This window comes from Cebus imitator, unplaced genomic scaffold (assembly GCF_001604975.1).
Source record: "Cebus imitator isolate Cc_AM_T3 unplaced genomic scaffold, Cebus_imitator-1.0 Scaffold873, whole genome shotgun sequence".
NCBI lineage: Eukaryota > Metazoa > Chordata > Mammalia > Primates > Cebidae > Cebus > Cebus imitator.
In genome coordinates this window covers 188,379-198,731 of record NW_016108188.1, presented here as the reverse complement: position 1 = coordinate 198,731, position 10,353 = coordinate 188,379, and the positions used below count along the sequence as shown (strand labels likewise).

Here is a 10,353-nt window from a genome sequence, read left to right as displayed (position 1 = left end):
GGTGAAACCCCGCCTCTACTAAAAATACAAAAATTAGCTGGGTGTGGTGGCGCACTCCTGTAGTCCCAGCTACTCAGGAGTCTGAGGCAGGAGAATTGCTTGAACCCAGGAGGTGGAGGTTGCAGTGAGCCGAGATTGTGCCACTGCACTCCAGCCTGGCGACAGAGTGAGACTCTGTCTCAAAAANCTGCACTCCAGCCTGGCGACAGAGTGAGACTCTGTCTCAAAAAAAAAAAAAAAAAAAAAAAAAACACCTTTATTGAGATATAATTTACACAATATGAAATTCAGACTTTCAAAGTGTATAATGATTTATAGTATATTCACAAAGTTGTGCAAAAAATCACTATGTTTATTTTCAGATATCTTAAACAGCCATAATATAAACTCCGTATGCAATGGCAGTCACTCTTTATTCTCCCTTTCCATTCAGCCCCTGTCAAACACTAATCTGCTTCCTATTTCTATGGATTTATCTATTCTGGACATTTAATATAAGTGGAATTATATAATAAATGGGTATTTGTGACTGTTTTCTTTCACTTACGTTGTTTTCCATTTTTAAAATTCTATCCACGCTAGTGGATGTGAAGTAGGATTTCATGGTGGTTTTAATTTGTATTTGCCTAGTCACTAATGAGGTTTAACATTTTTCATGTGTTTGTTACTCATTTTATATCATAATTGGAGAACATTTTATTCAATTTTTTTGTTCATGTTTTAATCAGATTATTTGTCCTTTAATTGTTGAATTGTAAGATTTTTAAATTATATTTTGGATACTAGCCCCTTATCAGTTATATGATTTGCAAATGTTTTATCCTATTCTGTGCATTATATTTTCACTTTATTTATAGTGTTTTTTAAGGTACAGTTGTTTATGTGTGTGTGTGTGTGTGTGTTATGTACCTATGTATAGGGTTTTTTTGAATTTTTGTGGCTACACAGTATATTTATGGGGTACCTAAGATGTTTTGATACAGGCATGAATGTGTGATAATCACATCCTGGAAAATGGGGTATCCATTTCCTCAAGCATTTATTGTTTGTATTACAAACAATCCAATTAAATTCTATTAGTTATTTTAAAATGTAAAATTAAGTTATTATTGGCTATACTCTGTTGAGTTATAAAATAGCAGGTCTTACTCATTCTTTTTAGTTTTTTGTACCCTTTAACTATCTCCACATTCCTTCCAGACCCCCTACTACCCTTCCCAGCCTCTGATAACCACCTTTCTTCTCTTTATCTTCATGAGTTCAATTGTTTTGATTTTTAGACTCCACAAATGAGAACATACAATGTTTTTCTTTCCTTGCCTGGCTTATTTCACATAGCATATTGACCTCCACTTCCACCCATGTTGTTACACATGACAAAATGTCATACTTTTTATGGCTGAATAGTGCTCCATTATGTATATGTACCACATTTTCTTTATATATTTGTTGGTGGACACTTAGCTTACTTCCAAATCTGAGTTATTGTAAACAGTGCTGCATAAAACATAGGAGTATAAATATCTCTTTGAGAGATATACTGATTTTCTTTCTTTGGGGTATATATACAAGAGTGGAATTTCTTGATCATATGGAAGCTCTCTTTTTAGTTCTTTGAGAAACCTCAGAACTGTTCTCCATAGTGCTTGTACTAAGTTACATTCCCACCAACAGTCTACTAGCGTTCCATTTTCTCCACGTCCTTGCCACTATTTGTTATTGCCTATGTTTTGGATATAAGCCATTTTAACTGGGGTGAGATGACATCTCATTGTAGTTTTTTTTCAAGTTTCCATTATTTATTAATCAGTGTAATCTCAAATAGATTACTTCAACATGATTTCATGCATTTAGAGGAGAAATATTTCCTAGTTAAGTGGAAAATTGTGCAGATGACTTCTGGAAGACCTTCATTTTAAAGCAGCTTTATAGTGACATATTTCCTTTAGAAATCCAGACGTTCTTTCTTCAGTTTGTTATCATCTACATTCACTGAGTAGAACTTGTATTTATCATTGGGACACAGTTTGTTCCAGGGTTCTGGGTTATTTTTTCTATCCCAACAAACATCTGGATTGAACAATGCCAGATGCAAGAGATACAGGGCTGCTCCAATACCTCCAGCTCTAATAAATAGAAAAAGGGAGGATCTGGTGGAGCAGGTTTGCAGCATCGGCCTCCGATTGGAAAAGAGAGAACCAGTCTAGCCACCAGGCCCTGGACTCAGTAGTATCTGCACTGACACAGTGGACTTCCCTCATTGTAGCTTTGATGTGCTTTTCTCTGGTGATCAATGATGTTGAGTACCTATTCACATGTTTGGGATCTGTTTTTCTATCAAAACAGAAGACAAACAAGTGTTTGTTCACTATAGTTGTGTTTCACCATTTGTGAGTTCACTGTAGGTGTGTTTGCTTGACATTTATTGGAATAGACAAATAAAAATATGTCTATTCAAATATTTTGCCCATTTTTAATTACATTATTAGATTTTTTTCCTATAGAGATGTTTGAGCTCCTTATATATTCTGGTTATTAATCTCTTGTCAGATAGGTAGTTTACAAATATTTTGCCCATTTTGTAGGTTGTCTTTTCACTTTGCTGATAGTTTCCTTTGCTGTGCAAAAGCTTTTTAACTTGATGTGAATCCATTTGTCCATTTTTGTTTTGGTTGCCTGTGCTTGTGGTATATTGCTCAAGAAATTTTTGCCCAGACCAATGTCTTGAAGGTTTCACCCAAAATTTCCTTATACTAGTTCATAGTTTGAGGTATTAAATTTGAGTTTTCAGTTTACTTTTTTTTTATTTTTGTATATGGTGGGATATAGGGGTCTAGTTTCACTCTTCTGCATATGCTTATCCAGTTTTCCCAGCACCATTTATTGAAGAGACTATCTTTCCCCAGTGTATGTTCTAGGCACTTTCGTAAAAAATGAGTTTACTATAAGTATGTGTGTTTGTCTCTATATTCTGCATTCTGTTCCATAGGTCTATGTTTCTGTTTTTATGCCAGTAGCAAGTTTTTTAAGATAGCTCTGTAATATAATTTGCAGTCAGGCAATGTGATTCCTCCAGTTTTGTTCTTTTTTCTTAGAATACATTTGACTACTCTGGGTCTTTTGTGGTTCCATATAAATTTTAGCATTATTTTTATTTCTGTGAAGACAGTCCTTGGCATTTTGATAGGGATTGCGTTAAATCTGTAGATTGCTTTAGGTAGTATGGACATTTTAATAATACTCCAATCTGTGATTAATTTGATTTGCAAATATGATAAATGAAATTACTTATTAGATTTCTTTTTCAGATTGTTTTCTCTTGGCATTTAGAAATGCTACTGCCTTCTGTATGTTAATGTTGTATCCTGCAGCTTTACTGAATGTTTTTATCAGTTCCAATAGTTTTTCTTTTAAATTTTATTTACTTATTTATTTTTAATTTTACTTTATCTTCCGGAATACATGTGCAGAATGTGAGGTTTGCTACATAGGTATAAATTTGCCATGGTGGTTTGCTCCACCTATCAACCCTTCATCTAGGTTTTAAGCCCCACATGCATTAGGTATTTGTCCTAATGCTCTACCTACCCTTGCCCCCCACCCCCTGATAGGCCCCAGCATGTGATATTCCTCCATCGCCGTGTTCATACCTTAAGGAATCGCCACACTGTCCTCTGCAATGGTTGAACTAATTTAGACTCCCACCAATGTTATAAAAGCATTCCTATTTCTCCACAGCCTAGGTAGCATCTGTTGTTTACTGACTTTTCTATAATCGCCCTTCTGACTGGCGTGAGATGGTATCTCATTGTAGTTTTGATTTGCATTTCTCTAAAGACCAGTGATGATGAGCTTTCTTTCATATGTTTTTTGGCCACATAAATGTCTTCTTTAGAGAAGTGCCTGTTCGTAGCCTTCACCCACTTTTTGGTGGGGTTGTTTTGTTTTGTTTTGTAAATTTGTTTAAGTTTCTTTTAGAGTCTGGATATTGGAGAGTTGTCAGATGGGTAGATTGCAAAAATTTTCTCTCATTCTGTAGGCTGCATGTTCACTCTGATGATAGTTTATTTTGCTGTGTAGAAACTCTTTAGTTTAATTAGATCCCATTTGTCAATTTTGGCTTTTGTTGCAGTTGCTTTTGGTATTTTAGTCATGAAGTCTTTGTCCATGCCTATGTCCTGAATGGTATTGCCTAGGTTTCCTTCTAGGTTTTTTATGGTTTTCCATTTTACATTTTAGTCTTTAATCCACCTTGAGTTAAATTTTGTACAAGGTGTAAGAAATAGGTCCAATTTCACTTTTCTGCACACGGCTAGCCAGTTTTCCCAGACGCAACAAAAACAGAAAACTTCAGGCCAATATTCCTGATGTACATCAATGGAAATATCCTCAATGTAATACTGGCAAAGTGAAACCAGCAGTTCATCAAAAAACTTATCCACCACAATCGTCAGCTTCATCCCAGGGATACAAACCTGGTTCAACATATGCAAATCAGTAAATGTAATCCATCACATAGACAGGACCAATGACAAATGATTATCTCAATAGGTACAGGAAAGGCCCTTGATAAAATTCAACATACCTGCATGTTAAAAACTTTCAGTAAACTATGTATTGATGGAACATATCTCAAAATAAAAAGAGCTATTTACGACAAATGCACAGTCAATATCATATTGAATGGGCAAAAGCTGGAAGCATTCCATTTGAAAACCAGCACAAGACACGGATGCCCTCTCTCACCACTCCTATTCAACATAATATTGGAAGTTCTAGTCAGGGCAATCAGGCAAGAGAAATAAATAATGGATATTCAATAGGAAGACAGGAACTCAAGCTGTCTTTGTTTGCAGGTGACACAATTTTATACTAAGAAAACCCAATCATCTCAGCCCCAAAACTTACTGATAATCACCTTCAGTAAAGTCTCAGGATACAAAATCAATGTTCAGAAATCACAAGCATTCCTTTACACCAACAATAGGCAAGCAGAAAGCCAAATCATGAGTGAACTCCCATTTACAATTGCTACAAGGAAATAAAATACCTCAGAATACAGCTAATAAGAAATGTGAAGGACCTCTTAAAGTTGAACAAACCACTGCTCAAGGAATTAAGAGAGGATATAATGTTCTTGTCATGAACATTAAAATATGCCTTGGACCTTGCTTCCTGAAGATTCAATATACAAAGATAAAAACCCTTATACCTGTGAGCATTCTTAGATTTACTTTAGAGTACAGAAGCTTAGTCAGTGCCCGTCTTTTCTCTATTCTAACTTCTCCAGCTCCCCACAGTTCAGCTTACTAATTGACCATAACTGTAAGAATATCCCATATAATTCCTGAGCCAATATTGACATAAACAAGTTATACACAAATAGTGTTTAATAGCTTAGCTTGTCCTCCAGTTCTCAATTTGCATTTTGTGAAGCTGAGAATGTAGTCAAAATTTAAATTTGTGTTCTTGTGGTCCTGCCACAACCAATAATTTCATATGTTGCCTCTTAAGTGGACCTTTAACTTTCTGCTTCTATTAAATTTTAGGATCTCATGATTCATAATAAATCCTGGCTTCTGTGTACCACTTGGAATACAGAAGTTTCTTTGGAAATGATAAGTAAGACTATGACTCTTCTCACAAGGAGCTCATAATCCCATTTCCTCTCAAAGAAAAGTAATGGCTTTGAGTTCCAGTCTACTGGGCCAGAGCCTGATATCTTATCCAGCTTTTGATGGGCTTCTTTTCTGGGATACAAAGTGCCTGAGTCCTTTATAACAAGTGGCCAGGTGAGAAGGGAGTCACAAAGCTGGAACAGAGCAATATTTGAGACAAACACCTAGTGGAAGAGGTAGGTGGGAATTAACTCAGCCACTAATGTTTGCACTGAAGAGGTCAGCCAGGCAATTTTGATGCAATTCTGACTCGAGTCTTTTTGTAGGCAAATGTCTAATTCTATGGGCAACCTATAGTAACATGGACTTCAGACAGTGTGGTTCACACTCATGAGTTAGGATCTCTTTAATGTTTCTTATAGTAAAGCAACAGATTTCTATTTTCAAGAAAGCACTGTTTCAGTTCAGTAACTCCTCCATTTATCAACAGAGTCTAAGACTCATAAGATATAAAAAGCAAAGGTAAAATTTATAGGATGGGACTTGAAAATCTATTATTAGTGACAATCTATGTATAAGAAATTTGTACATGTGATAGAGAGGAATAAACATTACTAGGAGTAAATGGAACTATTGGTTAAAAGTAAATCCAAATCTTAGTCATTCATTTGTTACTGATTCAACAATATTTTTTCAGGATTTACTGTGTGTGGGCTGTTCAAGCACTGGGGATTCAGCATTACAAGAAACAGGCTTAAAAATTTTGAACAAACTTATTTTCTCTGGAATTTTACTCTTGGATAGAAAATAATAAATGAACTTAATAAAAAGGCAAAGTTTTAAGAGTAATCAAAAAAGCAAGGTTGCAGAGCCAGAAAAACCTGACCTTGAAATTTGCCTCTATCACATACTATCTGAATAACTATGGGCAGATTAATTAATTAACCAGTTTATCTAAGCATCCATTTATATACATGATAATCAGAAGTAATAAAAACTACTTTTGAAGATTTTTGTGAACATGTAAGGAGACAATATATGTAAGCCTACTAGTACAAGAACTTGATGCACATCTTAGCTTTTCCTTATGAGAATAAAAGAGGCATCCATACTTTGGACCTACTGGCACATGAGACTTGTTTCTATTATCTTTGTCTACTCTGGATTGGAAAACTCTTTCTCTGTTATTTCATAAACTAGTTATAATATTGTTCTTTTAATACTCCAAATTTAGTTCAGTTTAATCTGTATTTAATTTGTGCCAGAAAAGATGCTGAATTTTGAAAATACAAAAATAACAGAATTCTTCCCTTGTTTTTCTCATAGCCTAGTGGGAGAAATAGGCAAAAGTAAATAAATTATATGAAACGTGGTAACTGCTATTACAGATCTAATCCCAGAGTGCTATGAAAGGACATAGGAAGGGTATCTAAGCCAGACTGGAGGGATGGAGGTTCAGTGATGGCTTCCTGAAGCACATTTTACATTTAACAACTATTAATTCCCTTAAAATATGGAGATTCATGAATCCATGATTCTCTGAATCTTAAACTGAAGGCTAAACGTCTGGGACAACAATTCAACATTCCTTTATAAGCATGCCATTTGTGTAGTACCTTCTTTAATACACTCAATCAAGTGAAGCTCTTATTAGATTCATTAAGGAGAATGGACATCTCCATTAATGTAGCTTCAAAGGGAGTGATTTATGTCCAAAATGTTAGAAAGACAGCATAATCTAGTTTGGTAGTTCTCATTCTTCCTAGATAGCTGAAGCAGGTGACGGGGTAGTGGCTTAAGAAATACAGATGACTTGACCCCATTCCCAATGAATTGAATCAAAATCCTTGGAGATGAGGCCCAGACATCTGTATTTTTAAGAGCTTTCCAATCAATTCAAATGCACAATGAGTGTTAAAAATTAGTAATATAGTGGTTTAAACAGCTTATGTAGAACATGTGTTCTCTTCATGGCTCAGTAATGAACATGTCCTGTTACTTGAGTGAGTCATTTCATCTTTCTTGTCCTTAATTTCCTTGTCTACAAGATGAGATGATCTCCAAGTTCTGCCATTCTTATACCATGGCTCAGTTTCTTTATTTCTGGACAATATTTCTCCTGCTCATTTACTGCAAAAGACACTTTGATATTTTCATTTGCGTACTATTCACTTTATTCAAGCACATGGTGATTCTCAAACTGATTTATACTGTGAAAGAAAATTAACATTCTCAAGGAAAAGATTAAGCCAAAGCAAATTTTTTGAAGTGTTATGTAATTAAATAAAATATAACAACAGTTGAGTACATATTTTCATGTAATGAAATAATCCAGATTGTGATGTATTGGAAGGAGTTACTCTCCAAGGGACAGTACAATAATAGATGGAGAAGAGTTAGAACAGCCAAACTTACTGCCTTTTTTAGAACTTAGTCTAAATAAAAAATAAACTTTTCTTGTGCTAAATATACTTTTTGTTTATGTTTCTGGAAAGGCAATTTAATTGATATTGAGAGGACTTTTTAGGTTGGATCAATGAAGATTTCCTTTTCATAAAATATACAAGCATATATAAGTTATTACATACAGGTCAATATGTCTACAGTTCTGTTAAATAAATTGGAATGATTTAAAAACTGGAACTTCTGTGGCCAATAAAGTGATGCTGGAGTTACGAATATTACTATCTGTGTTACAAGTTTTGAAGTAAATCAAATTCCCTGAAATGGCCAGATTATCACTAACATATCCTAAAAGAAAGTATATAGTCTGTGAGTCTGAATGTTTGTCAATTGCTCCAGTCCATAAGGTCAATAGGCAATACTGTTCAAAGTACTTTATCTAGCGATAGCAGGAAGAAATGGTTGATAGGAAAAAAAAGCATGTTTAGAAATAAAGCATAAATGTTTAACACAATAATGTGTGCTAGTTGACTCATTCAAGGTTATCCAAATTGTAAATAGTAGAATGAATTTAATAATAATAATAAAGGAACTGAAATGCAAGGTAAGTGAAAATGTGGAGTACCTGGCGCTTTGAAGAGAGTTCAGGTTTTCAGACCCAGATAAATTAATTCCAACCCTGACAAGAATGGCTTATAGACTATAAAAGATGGGTTTAGATAACAAAAGCCTGAGAAATAGAAACTAAGTTTTCTCATTCTTGCTAATAAAAAGAATGCAAAGCTGTGTACACATAGAACGAGGTTTTTTTAGTGGAATAAGCAGAGACTTTGGAATGATATTAATGTAGTTTCAAATCTCAACTCCATGATACTAGTCTTGAGGGCATCACTTTACACCTGAGCCTCAGTTTTCTCAATTGTTAAATAAAAATAGAATGTCAGCCTGGTACTATTGTTGTAAAAATTCAAGATAGTAGAGACGTTCTTTGATACATGATGTGGTCATGTCCTGATAAACCCTTTATAACATGAAAATGTTATCAGTTTAAAGTGCATTTAATGCACCAGTCTTGCAGAGCATCATAACTTAGCCTAGCCTACCTAAAAAATGCTTAAACACTTATACTAGCCTACAGTTGACCAAAACCATCTGGCAACACAGCACACTACAGAGTATCAGTTGTTTACTCTTATGAAAGCATGGTGGATTGGGTGCAGTGGCTGGCTGCTGCTACCCATCATTGTGAAAGAGAATCATGCTGCATATAGTGAGCCTGCGAGAAGATAAAAAATCAAATTGTAAAGTGTGGTTTCTATTGAATGTATATTACTTTCACACCTCCTGAAGTCAAATGATCATCAGTTGAACCATCTTAAGTCAATGACTTTTTTTACACGAAAATGGCAAGAAAAAGATTGTTACACCACAGAAATTCAACTAATGATAGATCCTCTATTATTAAAAATAGTTTGTACCTTAGGCTTGCTTATTTTTATACCCATTCTTGAGTTTCTGGAAGCCCTGAATAACTTTTTGTGGTGATATATTATAAATAACACTGATACCAATGTTCTCACATCTTGTGCATACGTTTAATGAACTTCTGAAGTTCCATAAAAATAAAGAGTGAAATTAGTTTCTCCCCTACTGGGAGAAAAGGTTTTAAAGAAGATATTTTTAAAATAATTTCAAATTTTCTTTTAGACTAAGGGAAAACGTGCAAGTTTGTTACTTGAGTGTATCGTGTGATGTAGAGGTTTGAAGTATGAATGAGCCTGTCACCATAACAGCAAGGATAGTACTTCATAGAAAGCTTTCAGTCCTTTCGTCCCTCCCTTTCTCCCTACCAGTAGTGTCCAATATATATTGCTCCCATTGTTATGTCTATGCATACCCAATGTTTAACTTCCACTTATAAGTAAGAGCATGCAATATTTGGTTTTCTGTTCCTGTATTAATTTGTTTAGGATAATGGCCTCCAGCTGCATCCATGTTGCTATGGGAAATATAATTTTATTCCTTTTTAGGGTTGCATAGTGTTCCATGGTATATATGTGCCACATTTTCTTCATCAAGTTCACCACTGATGGGCACCTAGGTTGATTCCATTTCTTTGCTATCATAAGTAGTGCTGTGATGAACATATGAGTCCATGTGACTTTTTGGTAGAATTATATAATTTCCTTGGCATATATGCTCAGTAATAGGATTACTGGATCAAATGGTAGTTCTGTTTTAAGTTCTTTGAGAAATTGCCAAACTGCTTTCCACAGTGGCTCAACTAATCTAATTTACATTGTCCACCAACAGTGTATAAGCATTACCTTTT

General features: G+C 34.7%; 1 long non-coding RNA gene across 1 annotated transcript in view; it reads left to right on the top strand.

Annotated features, from left to right (window-relative positions):
- Nucleotides 1–4,127: 4,127 nt before the first annotated feature.
- Nucleotides 4,128–10,353, top strand: part of LOC108298043 — an 11,383-nt gene continuing 5,157 nt past the window's right edge. The window contains exon 1 of the long non-coding RNA XR_001822424.2: nt 4,128–4,196. This is a non-coding gene — a long non-coding RNA (uncharacterized LOC108298043). The remainder of the gene's footprint in view (nt 4,197–10,353) is intronic.